This window comes from Eleutherodactylus coqui, chromosome 10 (assembly GCF_035609145.1).
Source record: "Eleutherodactylus coqui strain aEleCoq1 chromosome 10, aEleCoq1.hap1, whole genome shotgun sequence".
In the NCBI taxonomy this organism is placed as follows: domain Eukaryota; kingdom Metazoa; phylum Chordata; class Amphibia; order Anura; family Eleutherodactylidae; genus Eleutherodactylus; species Eleutherodactylus coqui.
The window spans coordinates 113,689,020-113,710,265 of NC_089846.1; the positions used below are offsets into that span (position 1 = coordinate 113,689,020).

The 21,246-nt window shown below is 45.2% G+C and overlaps 1 protein-coding gene across 1 annotated transcript in view; it reads left to right on the plus strand.

Annotated features, from left to right (window-relative positions):
- The first annotated feature begins 18,890 nt into the window (after window positions 1-18,890).
- The window catches only part of SERTM2 (serine rich and transmembrane domain containing 2), a 43,435-nt gene continuing 41,079 nt past the window's right edge, over window positions 18,891-21,246 (plus strand). The window contains exon 1 of the mRNA XM_066581733.1: window positions 18,891-19,192. The gene's annotated coding sequence lies outside the window, so the exon portion shown is untranslated. The remainder of the gene's footprint in view (window positions 19,193-21,246) is intronic.

Consider the following 21,246-nt stretch of genomic DNA (forward strand, 5'->3'; position numbering starts at 1 on the left):
GAACTGTACACAGTATTCCATGTGAGGCCTGACGAGTGCCTTATATAGCGGTAGAATAATGTTCTCGCCCCTCGCCCTTATACCTCTTTTAATGCACCCCAAGACTTTATTTGCTTTTGCAGCAGCTGACTGGTATTGATTTCTCCAGTTAAAGGGGTTGTCCCGCGCCGAAACGGGTTTTTTTTTTTTCAATAGCCCCCCCATTCGGCGCGAGACAAACCCGATGCAGGGGTTAAAAAAGAAAACCGGATAGTGCTTACCTGAATCCCCGCGCTCCGGTGACTTCTTACTTACCTGGTGAAGATGGCCGCCGGGATCTTCACCCTCGGTGGACCGCAGGTCTTCTGTGCGGTCCATTGCCGATTCCAGCCTCCTGATTGGCTGGAATTGGCACGTGACGGGGCGGAGCTACAAGGAGCCGCTCTCCGGCACGAGCGGCCCCATTCAGAAAAGAAGAAGACCGGACTGCGCAAGCGCGTCTAATCCGGCGATTAGACGCTGAAAATTAGACGGCACCATGGAGACGAGGACGCTAGCAACGGAACAGGTAAGTGAATAACTTCTGTATGGCTCATAATTAATGCACAATGTACATTACAAAGTGCATTAATATGGCCATACAGAAGTGTATACCCCCACTTGCTTTCGCGGGACAACCCCTTTAAGTCTACAGTTCACTAGTACCCGCAGGTCTTTTTCCATCTCACTTTTCTCTAGCAGTACCCCATTAAGTGTATATTGGTAACTTCCCATGTGCAGAACCTTACATTTTGCAATATTGAACTTCATTTGCCATTTTTCTACCCAAGCCCCCAGCTTATCTAGGTCCTTCTGTAGCCGTACATTGTCCTCCCTTGTATTAATTGTCTTGTATTAATTTTGTATCATCTGCAAATATTGATATTTTACATTGAAGTCCCTCTATCAGGTCATTAATAAATATGTTGAACAGAATGGGGCCTAGTACTGAACCCCGTGGCACCCCACTGGCGACGGTAGCCCAATCAGAGTACGAACGATGTATTACCATCCTCTGCTTTCTATCTCTGAACTAGTTCTTTACCCAGATACACACATTTTCACCCAGTCCGAGCTGTCTCATTTTATATATCAACCTATTATGTGGCACGGTGTCAAATGCTTTAGAGATGTCCAGGTATATGAGATCAATAGACTCTCCCAGGTCCAGCCTAGAACTTACTTCATCTACTACAAGCTGATCAAATTTGACATGATCGACCCCTTATGAACCCATGCTGATGAGGAGTTATGCCATTGCTTTCCTTGAGGTATTCTAGGATGGCGTCTCTCAGAAACCCCTAGAATATTTTTCCAATTATTGAAATGAGACTTACCGGCTTGTAGTTACCAGGCTCTCTTTTAGACCCCTTTTTGTATATTGGAACCACATTGGCAATGTGCCAATCCAGCGATACAACCCCGATCTCAATAGTGTCCATATATTTAAGAAATAGCAGTCTAGCTATCACGTCACTTAGTTCCCTTAGAACCCTTGGGTGTATTTCATCCAGGCCCCGCGATTTATCGATTTTGATCCTCTTTAACTGGTTCTGCACTTTCTCCTGTGTTAGGCATGCAATATTTAGTGGGGGGGGGGGGGGTTGTTTTATTCCCTTGCATCTCGTGTGGCATTTCATTTTCATCCGTGAATACACTATAGAAAAAACTATTTAATACATTTGCCTTCCCCCTATCGTCTTCTATGGTTTCTCCTGCATTAGTTGTTAGTTGCTGCTTTCAGTGCAAATCCTTTTACTGTTTTTATGATTGAAGAATAGTTTAGGGGTTTTTTTGCTCTCTTTGGTAATCAGTCTCTCTGCCTCCTCCTTAGCAGTTTTGATCTTTTCGTTACATGATTAGTTTTCCCCCCTGTATAATTTTAGTGCTTCTTCACTGCCTTCTTGTTTTAGTAGTTTAAGTGCCTTCTTTTTTCATGTATTGTCCCCCTTACAGTCTTGTCGAGCTGTTCAAATTTTGCTTTACTAAAGTTTAGTTTTTTTGTCGCTCCCTGATAAGGCTTCTTATTGAATAACAGCTGGAAATTAATTATATTGTGGTCACTATTTCCCAAGTGTCCCTCAACCTGCACCCCCATTATTCTGTCCAGTTTGTTAGTTAATAATAAGTCCAGAGTGGCCCTCTTATTCTGTTACTTTTAGTGGCCTATAGAAAATCCCTATCAGTATTTGTGCAATCGAAAATCGCTTTTGCCTGCATATTTGGTCACACAAAAAAGAACGCAGATGGTCCCACTGAAATAGTGCACAAATATGCAGTGAATACATAGATTTCCTGCGCATTCACTGCGTATTTGTATGGCCCATTCACTTCAACGGCCTAGTGCGGTGCATAGTACGCAATAAAAATAGGTCATGCTTTGTGAATATATACATCATGTGAATTAACTCATTGAAATATGCTTGTGTGAACAAACCCTTACTATAGAGTCTTACAATTACAATCAGCCCTTTGAAGGTAACCATAAGACTGATGTGGCCCTCGGTGAAAATGAGTTTAACACCCCTGGTGTAGAGTGTTTTGTCTTTGTAGAAACACTTTCACACTTGCTGATATCCTTATTCAGAAATAAGGTGATTATTATGTTGCAGGAGAAGGCAATATTTGTAGGTACATCATGCAATCGGAAATACAGAGTTGAGTCACATTATTATGACCACCAGCTAACATCCAAAGTAACTGCCATGTGCCGCATGGACAGCAGCTAGACAGGCTGGGAGTGACTCAGTAGGTTGTCTCTGGTATCTGGCGCCATGCTGACATTAGTGTATCCCACAGTTTGTGGGGGAGGATCCGTAGAGCGAACATGACGATCAATGTGGCCCCACAGATTGTAGCATCTTAAGGCGCTGGGTAGGAGCCATGGGTGTGGTAGCCGCACACATCTGGAGAGGTAATCAGGGACAACTCAGGAGTCAGCAATGGGTGGTCTTGGTATGCAGTACAGAAGGATGAGGTGGATAACATAGTCCAATGGAAAGCCAGAAGTCAGCAATGGGTGGTCTCAGAATGCAGTACAGAAGGAAGAAGCGGGTAACATAGTCCAAAGGAAAGCTATAAGTTAGCAATGGGTGGTCACGGTATGCAGTAAAGAAGGATGAGGCAGGTAGTATTGTCGGGAGAGAAGCCAGGAGTCGTTATCAGGAAGTCTTTAAGTTCCTTGTAATGGAGAAGGAGGAAAAGAGCTAGATCAAGGGCTATGGAGCACAATAATAACGCAAGGAGTGGGTGGAAGCTTATATAGGAAGTGCTAATTAGCAGCAGAGCACGGCCAGGACAGAGAGGCAGGGAGTGGATCAGGAGCCAAGACAATGCAACATTGAGCAGAGGAGCAAGCTGGATAGCTCTCTGGGGAGAGAAACCATCCAAAGCACAGGAGGTTACAGGTTTGATCCCTGACACGGGTTCAAATCTGGTAAATTAGGGGGGCAGGTAAGTTGTGCTTTTCCAACCAATGTCAGAGATCTGAAAAGATGGATTCATAACCAAATCAGTTTAGAGTGCCTTACACATGCATGAGCGATCCCATGTCAGGGACTAGGGGCTTATATTTCAAGCCCCCCCCTTCCCTAAAAATTGTCACACGACATTGTATCACTTTGTAGCTGTGAGAAATTGCAGCGATATCGCACGGACCACCGATGCAATATCGCCGAGATTTTATCACGGCGATATCGCGTCCCCCAGTGTAAAACAAGCCTTAATCTCAATGGTGCCATTTGTATAACTCACAATACACTTTCACAAATGGAACGATTTGAGAAATATCACCGCCCTTGGCCCAAAAGCCAATAATCATCCCTTCTTGCAACTCTGATAAATTTCCCCTTTTACCCATGAGGAGTGATCTATGAGCAGACTGCCTGTCTCATACCTTGTATACCCACCAAGCCAGCCCACCACACATCACTACCTTCATGGATGTCAGATTAGTAGGTGGTCATAATAATGTAACTAGACTGTATTACTCTATGATTAAAACTAATGATTGAAGCTGATAACTGAAAAAAGCAAAACCGCATTAGGGGAATATATGGTTATGAGTCCTCGTAACCTGACACAATCTAGTCATCTTCGGGCTCATTGCACCACGGGACTAAAACTGATCAACAGCGGCTGTCATTGGTAATTTAGTATGCCGGATTTACTGCAAGCAGCCACCATGGGACGTCAGGTCGACGCCAGATTTATCTGCAGCTTTCTTGAACGCAGCTTGAGCTTTCATCCTGACCTTTCTGGTCTTGGGGAATTGAGTTCAGAGACAATTCCCGTTTCTGCTATAGATCCATATAAGATAAGAAGAGAAGACAATAGAACATTGCAGAATTTGCTAGAAAATGCGCACTTTAATAATAATTGTGAAATGTAATATTCAAAGACAACAGTTTTTGGGCTTGTTCATACTGAACTGGCTTCTGTGTATACATGTATGTTAACGAATCACTCATATCTGCAAAGTTTGTTATACGCCATCGGTGTCATGCTTAGGGCTCAGTCACACGGGCGTTTTGCCGCACAAATTTTTGAATGCATAACTGATGCGTTTCAAAATTTGCGTGACCTAAGTGGGCGTCACAGCGGGTAAAATGCTGCTAGCAGCGATTATCCGCTCAAAAGGGCTCGGTCACACGGGCGTTTTGATGCTCAAAAAGAGCACTGCTCGCTATCCTCTGCCACAGCTGTAACAGCTGTGGCAAAGAAGCGCAATGTTCTCCCAGTGAATTCAATGGAGCCAGCAATACAGCCGGCTCCATTGAAAGCAATAGGCTGCCGGCAAGCGCTGTAGTGATTTTCGGGGATGGGCTTCAAATATAAGCCCTTCCCTGAAAAACAATCCAAAGATGTGTAAAAAAAAAAAAAAAAAAATCTATACTCACCTCGCTGCAGCTGCCGGGGCTCAGCCGCATCCAGCCGGCTCTTCTCCCTGCACTGCTCTGGAGGGGTATTCAGCAGGCAGGGATTTAAAATCCCTGCCTGCTAAATGGGCCGCCTCTGATTGGCAGAGCACTGTGACCAATCAGAAGCAGCTCCAAGCTATTGAATGACAGCTGAGAGCTGCCTCTGATTGGTCCCTGTGCTGAGCCAATCAGAGGCAGCACTCACCCATTCATGAATTCACAGCTGTGGCTGAGGATCGCGATCTTCATTGTATGTTCTCAATGGGGTCGGCGCTGCTGCCGTTGGCCCCATTGAGCGCAAGGTGAAACCCCTGGATGTGAGAGCATCCAGGGCATTTCACATACATAGAACACTGGTTTGCCCCAGTTACATGCGTTCTGGGAACCAGCGTCCTATAATTTTCGCCGCAGGCGTTTTACCACATGTCAAATTCGCACATGTGACCGCTGCCATTGAAAAGCATTGGTTCTATCAAGTGCGAATTTTTTGACGCGCAGAAAAACGCATGTAAAAATGCCCGTGTGACTGAGCCCTTATAGTGGATAGTCATTCTGATCTGTGTTTCTTTTTTTGGGGCTTCACAGCACGTAAAGGGTTTGTACAAAAATCACAAGTTGTCCCCAATCCACAATATAACAGATAACAGGCTGTTTTTTGAGGGGAGGGTTTCTAGGGAGGCAGGGTTTAATGCTGAGACCCTCGCCATACTCTAGAACAGGGTTTTTTTCTACTTATTCTCCTCACTGCAAGCTCTCTGTGCCCCTCCCCCCTTTGCACAGTGGGGAAGAGACTGCATGGAGCACTGGTCCCATAAGTGCACTGATGCTCCATTCATTTTCAATTACACTTCTGGAGTGGCAAGCACTTAACTCTTTCCGTCAGCCCCTTGACTACTTCCGTCAGCCCCTTGACTACTTCCGTCAGCCCCTTGACTACTTCCGTCAGCCCCTTGACTATTTCCGTCAGCCCCTTGACTATTTCTGTCAGCCCCTTGACTATTTCCGTCAGCCCCTTGACTATTTCCGTCAGCCCCTTGACTATTTCCGTCAGCCCCTTGACTCCTTCCGTCAGCCCCTTGACTCCTTCCGTCAGCCCCTTGACTCCTTCCGTCAGCCCCTTGACTCCTTCCGTCAGCCCCTTGACTATTTCCGTCAGCCCCTTGACTACTTCCGTCAGCCCCTTGACTACTTCCGTCAGCCCCTTGACTACTTCCGTCAGCCCCTTGACTCTTTCCGTCAGCCCCTTGACTATTTCCGTCAGCCCCTTGACTACTTCCGTCAGCCCCTTGACTATTTCCTTCAGCCCCTTGACTATTTCCTTCAGCCCCTTGACTATTTCTGTCAGCCCCTTGACTACTTCCGTCAGCCCCTTGACTACTTCCGTCAGCCCCTTGACTACTTCCGTCAGCCAAGCATGCTCAGTCAGCGCTCTATTCATTCTGATGTCACTACAGGAGGAGGGAGGAAGCAATCCCGCAGTGACAGGTAGAGGGGGATACGGGACCCGCACTTTTAAGGTACGTAACAGGTCACTGATAAGTCGCCCAGGTTCTTTTAGAATACGACGTGGGAGCAAAAATAAAAATGTATTTGCTCAAGCAAATATAGGATGGAACAGTTCACATCAGTGAAACAAATGGATACTAAGACTCACGAATTATAACTGCCAGCTACTGGTACATCTGTCCAGATTCAGTAATACTGGGTGCCATTGTATTCACAAGCAAACATCATACATCAAAAGTCCACAATTTATGGGCCATGATTGACATTGCCCAAACAGTATGTGAGCCACAGATGTTTGGAGGAGATACAGCCCTAACTTGTCTCAGTCCAGAGTAATTAGGCCCCTGTGGGCTGTACAGTCGATAAAGCAACTGTCTCTATTAGTGTACGCACACTATGTAGTCGGAGTCCGGTCTCTTATGTATCTGGCAGATATGCCTCAATTGATGTATAACTTAATGGGATATTCCAGTGATTCAAACTGAACGTTCTATGCTTCATAAGGTGGTCACACGTCATTTTGCAATATAATGTTATAACTTGTTCTTTAAAGCTGTACATATTGCTTTATTTGTGGTCTCCTACTCCCCGTCTAGTTCTCCCTTAATATCCAATGGTTGCAACCTGTATGCTCCCCTGCTTTACTGGTGCGGCACGCTCAGTGCCTTCAAATTCTGCAATGAAAACTCAGTTTGTACGGAATGCACATTCATCAGTAAAGGCCCATTTACACTGGATGAGTGTCGGGTAAACGATGCCCAAAACTCGTCCTCGTGTCTTCACGCTCCCGTGTTCCTGGAGTGGCCAGTAGGGGGGCGGGGCAGTGCAGGAGAGTTCTCTCCTCTTGCTCCCATGCCCCTCTCCATTGAGATACACAGCGGTCGTTCGCTATTGAACGTCCGCTGTTTAAACTGCATGATGAGCGATGAGCTTCATTGCTCATCTTTTATGCTGCATAAACAATGGATGATCAGCTGATTGATCATTGTTGAGTTTGACAGCTGCCGTTCAGTAGTGAACAGCCGCTATGTTATCTCAATGGAGCCCGCTGTGCTAGTTCCCGTGCAGGAGCATGGGAGCGCGGAAACACAGGGATGAGTGTCGGGCATCGTTTGCCCGACACTCGTTCAGTGTATATGGACCTTAATTGGAAATAGGGCATTGAATAACAATGTGGAAATCTGAAACTGTCTGGAAAGCAGCGGTGGCGCAGGTCAGCAAAAAGAGGTACTGGAGTTTGATTTAGGTAGATATTTGGAATAATGCCAATAAGTGGAAAAGCTAGAGAGATTTTTAAAATTTGGCCCGCTCTCCAGAATACCCCTTTAAGTGAGCCTTCCTCATGTAGCAGTGGGGGTTTGGACCTGGTTACTGTCCTCCTGCCTGTCTGTGGTGAGCAAATTGCTCCTTAAGTTGGACAATTTAGCGAATTGCTCCTGAAGTTTGTCCAACCAGAGGTTCTTGGAAGTAGCAGTTTTCAGCTCCAGCAGCTCGTTTGCTTAGCATTTACCACTGCTTTGCTCAGCCTCCTGATATGGCTCACCAGAGCCCCCTTTCTAGAAGTTCCCAGCACATTTCCAATGGAGCATACTCACTGAAGTCCATAGAATATAATGGCTTTTATTCATATCTCATGGTAATAATCCCTGGTTCTATTGGCGCTCTAGTGGCCAACTTTAATATTACAGTTTGCATCACTGTTATGGACTGACTTTATAGTAATTGTAGCAGGGGCAACTTGCCACCCTATTACAGGTACACGAATAAGCAGTGTCACAATGCTATCCTCTTAAGTTGTGTCAATCAAGTTCCATCATAACTAGTGCCTATGAGAGAGTTCACTTGTGAACTGTATGCCCTATGTTAATTTGCCCCAAAAACATTGTGTCTGCTATAAACAGTGTCAAAGAATGTGCCAAAAAGTGCCTGCCAGAGTGTGCCACTATACACACACCTATGCCTAGTGCCTTCTAGAAAGTGCCAAAGAGCAACCCTCTTACCTCTCTATAAACAGAGGCCATAATTACCTCTTCCTCATTATTAGCAAACCCAATGATGTATCAGATTTTAATGGTACAGTATTTTGGATAGAAGATGCTATACAATGATTTTCTTTCCTTTACCCCTTTAATACATTAATTGGATATTTTATAACACTTATGCTTCATTCATTGATTGAAATAGCAATTTATTTTATATCTCTCTTGAATTTTATTCTGCAGTATTGAAATAATTGAATCATGTAAAAGCAGATTGTACGCGCTTCTGTACTTGACAGCTCCTTTTCTCTTGACATAATAAAATATACTGTACTAAGCAGACATACAATTATCATCTGCTCTTAAGAGCTCAATCATCTGATAAGAGCACATGGTGGCAGATTAACATTGCCTTTGTTGTCCATATCAGAAGGGACAGCAATCTGTTTTCCTCCTCCCTGATGAGAAAAAAGTAAGACAATGACTTGAAATGTAACATCCAATTAATTATTCCATTAAAGAGAAAGTATACCTTAGAGCATAGAATGGTTGGATCACAAAGTAGCTCTTCAACAGTGTATTACATTGATAAGAAGACGTGGGTTAGCAGGAAATCATTGACGTTGGTCAAGTGCAGCTCACACATGTAACAGCCGTGTTGAATGCCAAATACCTCATCTGGAATGTGAGCAACACCAATGTAGATAGATAAAATATAAACATTTATTTGCTACAAATGTAGATAACAAAAATTGCTAAATTAACGCAATAGGGAGCTCTGACCCTGGTCTAAACAATACAGGGATGCCCACCTCAAAGCAGAGTGATCGCCATGATAAGGGCAACCCTGGCTTTCCCTAAGTGGCATCAAAGATACAATAGTAATCATAAGATAACTTATTAAACCCACAAGCACAGGGATAGTGATGTTATAAAAGTCCAGATTAAAGGGGTTGTCAGAGTGATATAAAAGGGAATTTAACTAGTCCCTCCCCCCTGCAATAAAATAACGAACAGTTCATTGCTGATTGCAGCCTGTAAACAATAGAGCAGAGACCTTAGACCGGTCTAAAGCAAGCGTATTTGAATTGCATTTTACACACGCAATGTACGAGCGAATAATACATGGTAAATCATGGCATATTAAACAGGTATTATTGTATCTTGACGCCACCTGAAGCTAGGGGGTGACCTGTGTTTGCAGGAGTTAACACCCCCTGTCCAGCCCCTAGCTTCCAATTGGCAGCCAGTATTGTGCAGAGGCTCGCTGCACAGCGTCAGGGAGAGTCTCATCCACATTGCCCCGCCGGATGTCAACAATGTCCGCTCCCTGCTGCAGTGTCTCTGATGCGGTCTGTGAAGCCGCCCACCCAGCCTGCTTGTTGGCCCCAGAGTCAGTGTCCCCGTCCCCTGGCACTGAAATGCAACAAGAGACGCTACTCTGCCAGGGGTGAGCAAAGCACTGCGACCAGGTCCTGACACGGCACTCCATTGGGGAGCACACAACCAACCTTCCCGGCAGGTGCCTGCAGGAAGGGACAGCAGCACCAGCAGTGATGGAAATCGCAGGGAGCCAAGCGCCGTGGAGGGCAGCAGCTGCTGACATAGCAGTCCACCGGAGCACAGCAGCAATAGTGGGAGTGCTTAGAGCTGGAGCCTGCAGGGCGGGACAGGTACCTGGCCGCCAGAGGGAGAGGAGATGAACGTGTGTGCCGGCAGGAGGACACGCTGGCACCCAGAGATCCGACATCAGCAGTGGCCAAATGGACTGACATTGCATGGCAGCTCCCACAGCCAATCAGAAGCTGGGGGTGTCTACCAATGTCAACACTGCTGTGTTATTTCTCCGCCCCTAACTTCCGGTGGCAACATAATACAACAGTACCAATCAAATATATAGATTTTTGCTGTGCCACTCGCAGTATATATTCTTTGCATGTAATACGCACGTAAAAAAAGAATGCAGCATGTTTTATTTTACCACGCATTATGTGTGGTAGAGCCCTATTGTTCTCTATGCGCACATAACAAACGCTGTAATACGCAATTATGTTTATACGCACTGTCACTAAGCGTCAGAGTGGAAAATTGAAAAAAAAAAGAAACAAGTAAGACTGTGCATGACGTGCACGAGATACACTGTCAGGTGCGAGCAAAAAACGTGGCGATATGCTTTTCCACATCCCGGTAAAATGTTGTATTTTATACACAATGTTTTATCATACTTCGTGGGAGCCCAGGCTCAGCCAGAAGACTGGGAATGGACCAGAAGTCAGACAGAATTCAGGCTCATACAGTCAGGCATACCTTCCCTCTGGACACAGACAGAACTCAAGTTCAGACGACATATATCTGACGGTGTTCAGACAAGCAGAAAGCTATCACACATCTAACTGGATACAACCACAAGCACGAGACAAAGATATATCAGGTATGAAACAGACAAAGTCCAGACAGAAACAGACAAAGATCTGATCAGCATGCTTGCTCAAACTACTCTGAATCCAGGAGAATAACCAGCACCCTCTAAGAGGAGGAGTCAGAACATATGTGCACAGTCCATAAGTAAGTAGGGAAGCAGCACCGTGGGGAAAAGAGGTTCTTTACGATGTCATCAGATAAATAAAATCATTTTTATTAGATATCCATAAAAGACAGAACGTGACGTTTCAGCCGATGCAGCGGCCTTTGTCAAGCTAGTCAGTACAGAGCAAAACCATATATATATATATATATATATATATATAAATACCCCACACCAATCAGTACAACAGATACCTACACACCCCAAGATCTAACACTTGTGCGCCCGTTCAGCTATCATGGGCCCCGTCGCATATATGCTAAGGCCACAATGCCGTTGCCTCCCCTTCTCTCCCCCTCGCTGGCTCACCTCCTCTCTTCTTCCCTCCGGCTGTTTGCAATGGGAGTGGGCGGGACGGGGTGGAGCTAAGCAACCGTCCTCTCCCCGCCCCTTGTCCGCAGCCAGCAATGGGAGAGGGTGAAGCTTAGCTCCACCCCCTCTAATTGCAAACAGCCAGAGAGGAGGGGAGTGATGCTGCTAAACTCCATCCCACCTCCCTTCTCCAGCCGCTGTCATTGGCTCCTATAGAAGTCTATGCAGCGGCCGATGTATTCCAGCCAGAAAGATTGTTCCAGGACTATCTTTTCGGCCCTGCGTGAAAGCGTCCGGCACTATATTGGCTCGGCCGGGCGCTTTTACGCTGCGGGAATACGGCCATGTGATCTGATGCATTGAAATCCAATGCATCAGATGGTAGTGTATATCGGCTGGTTGTGAAAACGGAGGCTGATATACGCTCATGGGAAAGAGTCCTAAGGCTAGTTTCACATGATTTTTGTCTGATGTGAGAGTCAGTAAAAAAGCAGATGATGAATCCAATGATTTACAATGCTTTCCTTCCCATTAGGGATGTTCTCACTCATGCGATGTTGAGTGAAAACAAACTGCAGCATGTCCTATCTTTCTGCGGATTGCATTTTTTAAAATCTCCCATGTATTCCTATGGAGCCTTCTTTTTATCACATCGAAACGCTACAAACTTACATTGTGATGCAGTTTTAATTAGTTCCATTGACTTTCGCGTTAAAAAACGCGAGATTTTCTTGTGTGATTTTTAAAGTGGGCGGCAGCGATGCAAGATTATTCTAAAAGAAAGCATTGCTGACGCTCAACAATTGCAGGAACAAAGATGCGATTTTGCTGCGATTTTCTCATGATCGCCCATATGAAACTAGCCTTAGCATTGTGCCTTAGCATTGCACAAAAATCGCAAGTTTGCGTTGCTGCGGTTTTTGTGCGATGCAATTTCAACATTAGAAAGTCCCATTGACATTGGGAAAAAAGAAATGCAGCAAAATAAAAACGCTAGTGGGTAAAAGCCCTTAGGGTGCATTCTGACGACGGTATATCGGCTGTCTCTTCACGCCCAGCCGATATACAGTGTCCCTCTCTGCAGGGGGAGGAGGCTGGAAGATCCGGAAGCAGTGCACTGAGCTCCCGCTCCCTCTCAGCCGCTCGCCACTATTTGCAATGGGAGGGAGCAGGTGGGGGCGGAGCAACGCCTTGAAACTTAGCTCCACCCCCTCCCTTTGCTAATAGCGGAGAGGGGGCGGGAGCTCAATGCACTGCTCCCGGCTCTTCCAGCCTCCTCCCCCTGCAGAGAGGGATGCCGTATGTTGTCTGAATGCACCCTAAGTCAGATGTTCCTATGGTTACTGAAGTGCAATTAGAAGCACTTCATAAGTTTTTTAACTTTAAATTGACAAATACATGAAGTTTAGATAAAGACTCAATGTTTACAGTCTTGACCCCTTTTTGTTTCCAAGACTTCTACAATTTGCCCTAGTATGTTGGATATCATCTTCTTGGCCAACTCTTGACCGCTGACAACCCCTTCTTGCCTAATCAGTGCTCGGAGTTTATCACTATTTCTGTGTGTTTGTTTGTCCACCCACATTTTGAGGATGGACCACAGGTTGTCCGAGGAGTTTCCTGACCAAGGACCCAAACTTTGAATGTTTTGTTCACCTAGCCACATAGTTATCACTTTTGCCTTGTGACCCGGTGCTCCTTCATGCTGGAAGAAGAACTGTTCATCACCGAATTGTTCGGTCGGGAGAAGTTGTTCTTGGAGGAGGTTTAGTTACAATCCTTTATTCTGTGTTCTTGGGCAATATTGCGAGTGCGTATGGATGTGGACCGTACAGAAATCTCAACTAAATCAATTCACCGATATCAACAGAAAAATCAGAATGAGTGAATGCTTCTATTAAAACGTAACCTATTTGCTCCAGCCTGAGCGTAGCGTTTTTTGTGTAACGAATTATGTTTTTTTGCGCACACATTGGTGTACTTTTTGCACCTGTAAGACATGTTCATTTGCGATGAAATGGCTAATTCGTCTTCATGAGTTCCAGATGTGTTCTTTTCCTGTGCACTTATACGGTATAACGCATTTTTTTAGCATATTTGCGCACATTTACGCATCTCCATTGACTTCTATAGGGACATTGGTGCGCAAATGTGCAGGAAAATAGAGCAGGTCCTATTCTTTTCACCCGGCTGAAATGTGCACGCAAAATACTCACACGTGAGCGAACCATTGAAATCAATGGGTTCTATTCACTGTGTATTGCAAGCGCAAATATGTCCGTGTGAAGCCAGCCTTAAAGGACACTAAAATACGCCTAGCTCTGAAGACATGGAAAGTTTGCAGTAACTGCATTAGGGTGGATTCAGACGACCGTATATCGGCTCGGTTTTCACGCCGAGCCGATATACGGTGTCCTTGTCTGCAGGGGGGGGAGGATGGAAGAGCCAGGAGCAGGAACTGAGCTCCCGCCCCTTCCCCGCCCCTATTTGTAATGGGAGGGGCAGGATGGGGTGGAGCTAACGACAGTACTTAGCTCCGCCCCTGTTTTGCCCCCTCCTATTGCAAATAGTGGCAAGGGGCGGAGAGGGGGCGGGAGCTCAGCTCCTGCTCCAGGCTCTTCCATCCCCCCCCTGCAGACAAGGACACCGTATATCGGCTCGGCGTGAAAACCGAGCCGATATACGGTCGTCTAAATAAGCCCTTAAATAGATAACAGGACAACATGAACAGAAGCTACTGAGCAGACCCTGTGCAATGCCATCAGCGCAAGGCGATATGATTTCCTGCGGAGGCCGCGCTCGCCGCTTAATTCTGCTGCATTCTGTATTCCAGAAAGGTCTCGAACAAGGCTGTGATCTCAGAGCAGCGAGACCTGCAATACCCCTCATTGTAGCGACGAAGACTCCCTCTCACCCAGTAGGCACATACGGCGTGCTATATGCATTCCCTTGTCATATGCTCATTCTGCTCATGAAAGGGTTAAAGATATAATGAACTATTTGTAAACAGATGGCTGAGACATAATAACTTTCCAGCATCATCAGACAGTATGTATCCAAGTCTGAATCACCCAATTACATGTCCCATTACAAAGGGAGCAGACTTGCCTGCAGAACTCATTTCTATGGACTTCTGAATTGTAAGTGGGGCCTGCAAAGATCTGAGGCTCCGAGATAAGCAGGTAATCGAGGGAAAACTCCAAAAATCATATCATTTGCCTGAGGTGGCATTTAGGAACCAAGATTTCTCATTTCCATCATCTCTATTCTGGACTGAAACAACTGCACCTGCTGCACACTGCAGACACAATGGCGGGCGCAGCCCAGACATCTCATAGAGCCGGCAGCGAGGGATGAGGTCTCACCGACAGACTACTGACTGTATATATGAATACTAACTCCAGCATATATTATCACTCTTGTCCTCATTAGCAGCATATAATGGGATGCTTTCTAACAACAACTTTCTGCTCGCCCCCGCATATATATATTAGGGGATTGTGTGCAGAGCGATTGTCTAGTATACCGTATGCACAGAGCCTATATGGCGGGACACCATGTCCGTACACATATGCGTTAGCGCAAAAAACACATGGGCGCATACGCAAATATGCTGCCCGCTACGCCAGTGATTTATTTTTAGACCATTCAAACTCGCAAAAGTAAAAAAAAAAAAACAGGCAGATAGGTCCGACCCTAATTTTTTTTGCACGTAGTAATATCCTGCGAGAATCCCGCTAGTCAAAACGAAAACCACTGAAATCAATGGTTTCGTTTTGTCACTTTTTGCGGTCGTGAAAATCACATTCGCAAAAAGGTCCAAAATCCCAGCGATCTGTAGAAGCCCTTATGTGTTAGAGCGGACTCACATGAGTGTATGCACAAAAACGCTTGTTTAAGCACAGTGCATTTGTGCCATGAACGACGCGCTTTTGCGCACGTTTTTGCACCTATCACTGTACTTTTTGTAGAGCTATTTCAGATGGGAGCGGGACGCACCCCCAACGGGATTCAAAAGGCTACATCGCCTCTTTAGTTCCAGATGTGTTCTTCTTTATGCAGAATTGCGGAGCGTATTGGATAATTGCGCAGGCATTGAGTGCGCATGTTTGCACCTCCCATAGACTTCTATGGGGCCTTTGGTGCACACAAAAATAGAGCATGCAGCATTTTTTTTCGACCGTGTGAAATGCATGTGCAAAAATGGGTGCTGCAGTTTGAACCCCTTAAGGGCTCTTTCACACGACTGTGTATACGTATGTTTTTACACATGCAAAGTTTTGCTAAACACGGAGAATAGAACCGATTGATTTCAATAAGTGCGCTCCGACACGTGCGCACAAAAATTAGGTCCTGCTGTATTTTACTGCATATTGGCACAGTTCCTCGCGTGAACTGGCCCTGCGTGCCTGAAAATGACAGTCATATGTGCGGGCACGCACGCAACAGGCTGATTACATTGCTCTTCAAACCCTGTTCATGCGCAAATACGCTGCGCTGAGGCGAGCGTATGTATGCTGACACTCGTGCGTCTCTGCCCTTAGTATATTTTTTGATACATGGTTCCTCCGTGTACACCACACACACAGCGGAGTGTTGGGTATTACTGCATTAAAAAATAGGACCTGCTCTGTCTTTTTGCAAATTGCTCTGCCAAGGCCACCATAGAAGTCTATAGGAGGTGTGCAAATGCGTGCGCAATGCCCAATGGAATTCGCATTGCACTGTGCAATTCCATGAAAAAAGTAATACATCTGGAATTCATTAAGCTGAGTATAATATGCAAATGCTTTGCGTGCGCATGTGGATTAGCCCTGCATGTGCAAAAAATACAGTACTATGCGTTGTGCTGAAGCGTGCGCAATTGTACATACAGTCATCTGAAGAAGCCCTCACACTGCCGAAAATATCTGCTGTAGGGATGAATGTGCGGAATTTAAGTCTGCAGCATGTCAATTATATCGGTAGCAGCAGATTTTCGGTGCAGAATCCACATTTTCAAATGAAGGGGATGAATTCTGCATCAAATTCCGCATCAAAATGCACATCAAATAGAATTTATGCTGTGAATCTGCTGCGGACACTATGCAGACCTGTGTGGATGTATCCTTAAAGGGAAAGCATTGTATATGGGACTTTAAGAAATCCACTGCATAAATTTACCTGTGCTGCGGATTTCACGTCTTCAAATTAGGCTGCATTCCCATATGGCATATGCCCGGCAGAAATCTCGCAGTTTGGCCGCAGCGAAAAACCGCAAGATTTCCGCGGGGAAAGTGCTGCTTCAAAACCCGCAGCACTTAGCCGCGGGTTTTGGAGAGGCTTGACCGCATGCTTTTCCGTTGCGGCCAGCGCTCCCATAAAATGTATATGCTGCGGCCGGGGAATCCGTGCTGCAACGCCAGCTTCTTGTGGCTTTGCCGCGACGGATTCGCTGTCCCATGTGGACGAAATTTCTGAGAAATCTCGTCCACATTGTTGGCTAATCCTGGGATTAGCGGCCGCAGGTAGATTTGCCGTGGGGGAATTCCGGACGGAATTTCCATGGCAAATCCGCACTGTTTGAACCCAGCCTTAGGGTTGATAGCCGCACCAAAATCACATAACACATGAACGTATTTTTATGCCCTCCTACTGGATTAGACTATGTCCCCATCTGCATTGGAGCCTCCAATGCAGATCCACATCCACCATATCTGGCATGCTGCAGTATTTAGTCCCAAAAAATGCTGGTCAGCATCACGTAGACGTAACAGACCTCATCAAATATCAAGATCCATTTGTTCAAAGCTGTAGGTGCCAGTGACAAAAACCCAAATTTATTCCATAAGGTACAGAAACAGATGCAACACGTTTCGGCTCAAGGCTTGCACCTTCTTCGGGCCATGTGATCCATCCAGGATGGAGGGGGTTGAGTGAGTTTCACCCCTGTGGGGCAGGTTTGTACTTTAATCATCTCATTCACTACAGTTTCATGTTTATTCCTCCTGCCCCTTTGAGCGCTCCGATATATACGTGTTTTCTTTTTTCTGCGCCACCAATATGACTGAGGTCATTTAGGGTCTTCAGGGAGTCCTGATTGTTAATTCAAGGCTATCCTGTACACTTTCCTTACTTCAGGCATAGCAGCGGTCCCACCAGACTCATTCCCATGAGTGTATGCGTTTTTACGGCTGCTGCACTCACTGCAAAAGAATCGCCGCAATTGAGTCCCAAGCTTAATATTCATCCATTCACACGGGCGTATTGTATGAAAAATACACCGCAGTGCAGAATTCCGTTGGTCAGCAGAAATCCTCAGAATGACTTCTAATAGCTTAAATAGCGGCAGCTGTCTTCCTTTCTGAGCGTCGGACGCAGGTAAACTCACTCCCCCTTCCCTTTTTTCAGCTCCCATAGGAGTCTATGGGAGCTTCCAGCGTTTTTCGTCAAAGGTTAGGTCAAGACCTATCTTTTGACACAGTGTGAAAAATCAGCGACCAAAAACGGTCTCTGATGTTCTCGTTATGACGGTGTGATTTTTTTCATGTGACCGAAAATCACTCATGTGAATGAATGCCTTGGAATCCAATGCTTCACATGGCCACGATTTTCGGACGAGTGTGCATAAGGCTGTAGAGACATTGAAAGTGGATTCGAGTTTTACTCTCTCTCTCTCTCTTACACGGGCCACAACAAAAAATTGAAATCTATGTTCCAGGGCCCACAGGACCTCATGCTCCATACCCCAAAAATTGAAATCCATGTTTCAGGGCCCCCAGGACGTCATGCCCCGTACCATCATGTAGCGCATACATGCCTTCCTATTTATGTGCACTAATGTTATTTCATTATGGGGGCCCCAGTGCTGAGATATAGCGCTGGATCCGTCTTTTTGACTCTACTCTGTACAGCATTAATATATTCTACAGTGTATGCAAAGATTCTCATATCTCACTTTATTATGAGATGAGATTAGAAAGACAAGACAGATGGATCAGAAATGTTCTCTACAGTCAACGATAGGTAACGATGCAGAACCAGCTGTCCGAAATGAAGGTTCGCAGGGTTGGGGCTAGCAGCAGCAGATAGTTTTCCTAGTTCTTGCTACAATTCTGATTAGTAGTAGTATTAGCAGTTACCTATCTCTGTACCCTATCCCCAATTGATCCCCATTCTACGATGTTACTCCAAATCCACAACTGCAGTAGTTTGCGGAGTGAAGAACAATAGCTGCCAGTCACTAACCTAAAGAATTGCTGTGACCTTCAGTGTCTATAGACCTTTACTGGCAGATTATTAATGCTGCCTATCTACAAGCCGCCTCATATACCGGCACTGATGGAGACGTGCCTGCAGGTACCTGCTGCAAACCCAACGAAAGGTTAATTTTGCAAGCATTTAGGCAGGAAAATGCGACTATTTGTGCTTGTTATTTGCAAAAGCATTTCTTCTTTTTTCTCTCCCTTCTCCTCCTCCATCGGCGCTGCCTCCTCCTCCTCCTCTCTGTTCCCTCAATGCTCCTGAGCATCCCTGTCTCCTAATGAGGTGGAGCTAATGCTGGCAGATTTCTCTCCTAAGACCATAGAAAAGTGAACTTATTCAAAGCAATCTCTACTCTAGCAGCCAGGAGTCTGGGCTATACACATCTCCAGTCCATTGGAAGGAAATACCTGGACCACAAGCCACCATACACCAAGAAGAGACCTGCAAGGGTCGGGAGGCGGCTCATACAAGAAGAGACACTGCTGGCATTATTTTCTATAGGAAGGATTCATGTCCGGGTATTTGGGAGCAAAACTTCTTTTCCATTATGACATTGGAGATACTTATATACTGGGAACCTACAACAATGTAGAGAAGGGGCTGCAGGTGAACGCTTCTTATTTGAACAGGTAAATATAGAAGTTGGATCATTGACTGTATGCATGTACTGCGCCGCAGAATAGGTTGTTGCCATGGTGTATTTAAAAGTAGCCAGCGCAATTGTACAAAAGACCAGTATTGTGTATCAGGGCTGATCATGCTGAGCACAGGTCTCGGTACTCTGTAGCATCCAGTAGAATCTCAGTGCCTGCTCATAAAATAATAGGATTGCAATATAAATGCATTTGAGAAAATGACGAATTATTCTACTGCAAACTAAGGAAATTCACATTTAATATATAGATCTACATATAATGTATTTGCTGTAATAAATATCACACATCGGTCAATATTGGGTTAACCTGCATATGTGAAGGAGGGATGGCACCCAAAGAGTATAGTCATAAACTTTGTATCCTGTGTGATGAGCTACCTGCAGTCTGTAATATTAGCTGTTCTATTCTGTATGATGATTGGTCGATTACCTGTCATCGGTAATATCAGGTGCTTCCTTATGCTCCCCTCCTGGCAGATGCTATATACCAGCCTTGGACTACATATATACATTTGGGTATGTGTGGTAAGGGACAGGTTGTCCTCCCTGTGCCATCCTATGTTGTGGCATCAGAACCATAACCATCAGGCCAGGAACACTTCTGTTGAGAGGGTCATTGACCCCTATGAGATGTCTTTGCACTGGATATCAATGGAGCTGCACTATATTTCTGCCACTAAATAACATATCACAATCAGCAGTGGGTATATATGTAATATTGAGTTGGAAGCTGCATCGGGTAGCGGTCAGTGACCTGGTAGAGAGGAATGTTTTGGGCTGAATCGTCCTTCTTTCCTCCCTATAACATAGGACTCTGCAGTGGCAACACACTAGATACAAATGTTTACAAACAAATTGATACACTGTTGCACCTATTGTATACATAAGGATGCATTTAGGGTGATTTCACATCTGCTTTGGAACCTCCAGCTGCAGGATCCATCGCAGATCCGGCCGAAAATACAGGAAGAAAAGGAGTTTTTCTACCGTCCAAACCTGGGCGGAAAGCGGGTGGCCCTTATTATAGTCAATGGGGTCCGATCAGCTCTGTTCGATCCTATCTAGAGACGGAACCGTTCAGCAGAGGGGATTTCCCTTTCCTGATCCCCCCGAACGGAACAGGAAGGCTTAAACCGTGCCGCATATGTGAAACCACCCTATCACAGGCAAGCGTGATGTAGGATAGTGAAAAACTGACCGCTTCACCTGCATTTTCACTGTGATTCGGTGCGCAATACATATTTTAGATAAAAATGCGTAATTTGCATCGGATTTACATCTGTTTTTCACATGCATGAAAAAAATTGCATGCAATTCCATTCGTAAAATGTTGCAAAACGCATCACACTCGCATGCAAATCGCACGCTGTGCAACTGCGAGGCTTTTTTTCCCAGGCTCCCATAGAAAATAATGGTCGATTTTGCGATCTCAGCCTATTGTTTCGAGAGAAAAAATGCCCATGTGTATTAACCCACTGAAATCAATTGGTTATTTGCTTGTACGAGTTCTGTCCATCTTGCAATCAGACAGAACGCAAATGTTAATAGAACCTAAAAGCGCTGATAATACACAGTAAGGAATATATTGTAATGCACTGACCAGGGTGGGAGATGTAGGAGTGCAGAATTCCGTATAGGTGGCATTATTTTACTATCTCGGCGTCTATAGGTAACGGTGTATACGCCGGCTTACTATTATGGCAGCTGCTTGATAACGGAGTCCTATTTAATGCTATTGTGTGATGCACTGGAGAGATCTTGGATGTTCAATCATCACCTAAATCTGACAGCGCAGAATTCTAGAGGGCATGAAGAACAGAGACTCTCATAACTCAAAGGAAGTCTGAACAAGTTAACCTGATTTACGGGTGATGGCATATTAAGACATACAAATGCTGCCTCTGACTATGTCAGCCTGTCAGATGCTTTATTAGTTGTCAGCATTTTATTAACTTTTTTAGGGAAGATTTTGGAAGAGCTGTGCAACAAGAAATTGTATCAGATTTTTATATAATAGTCAATTGCGTA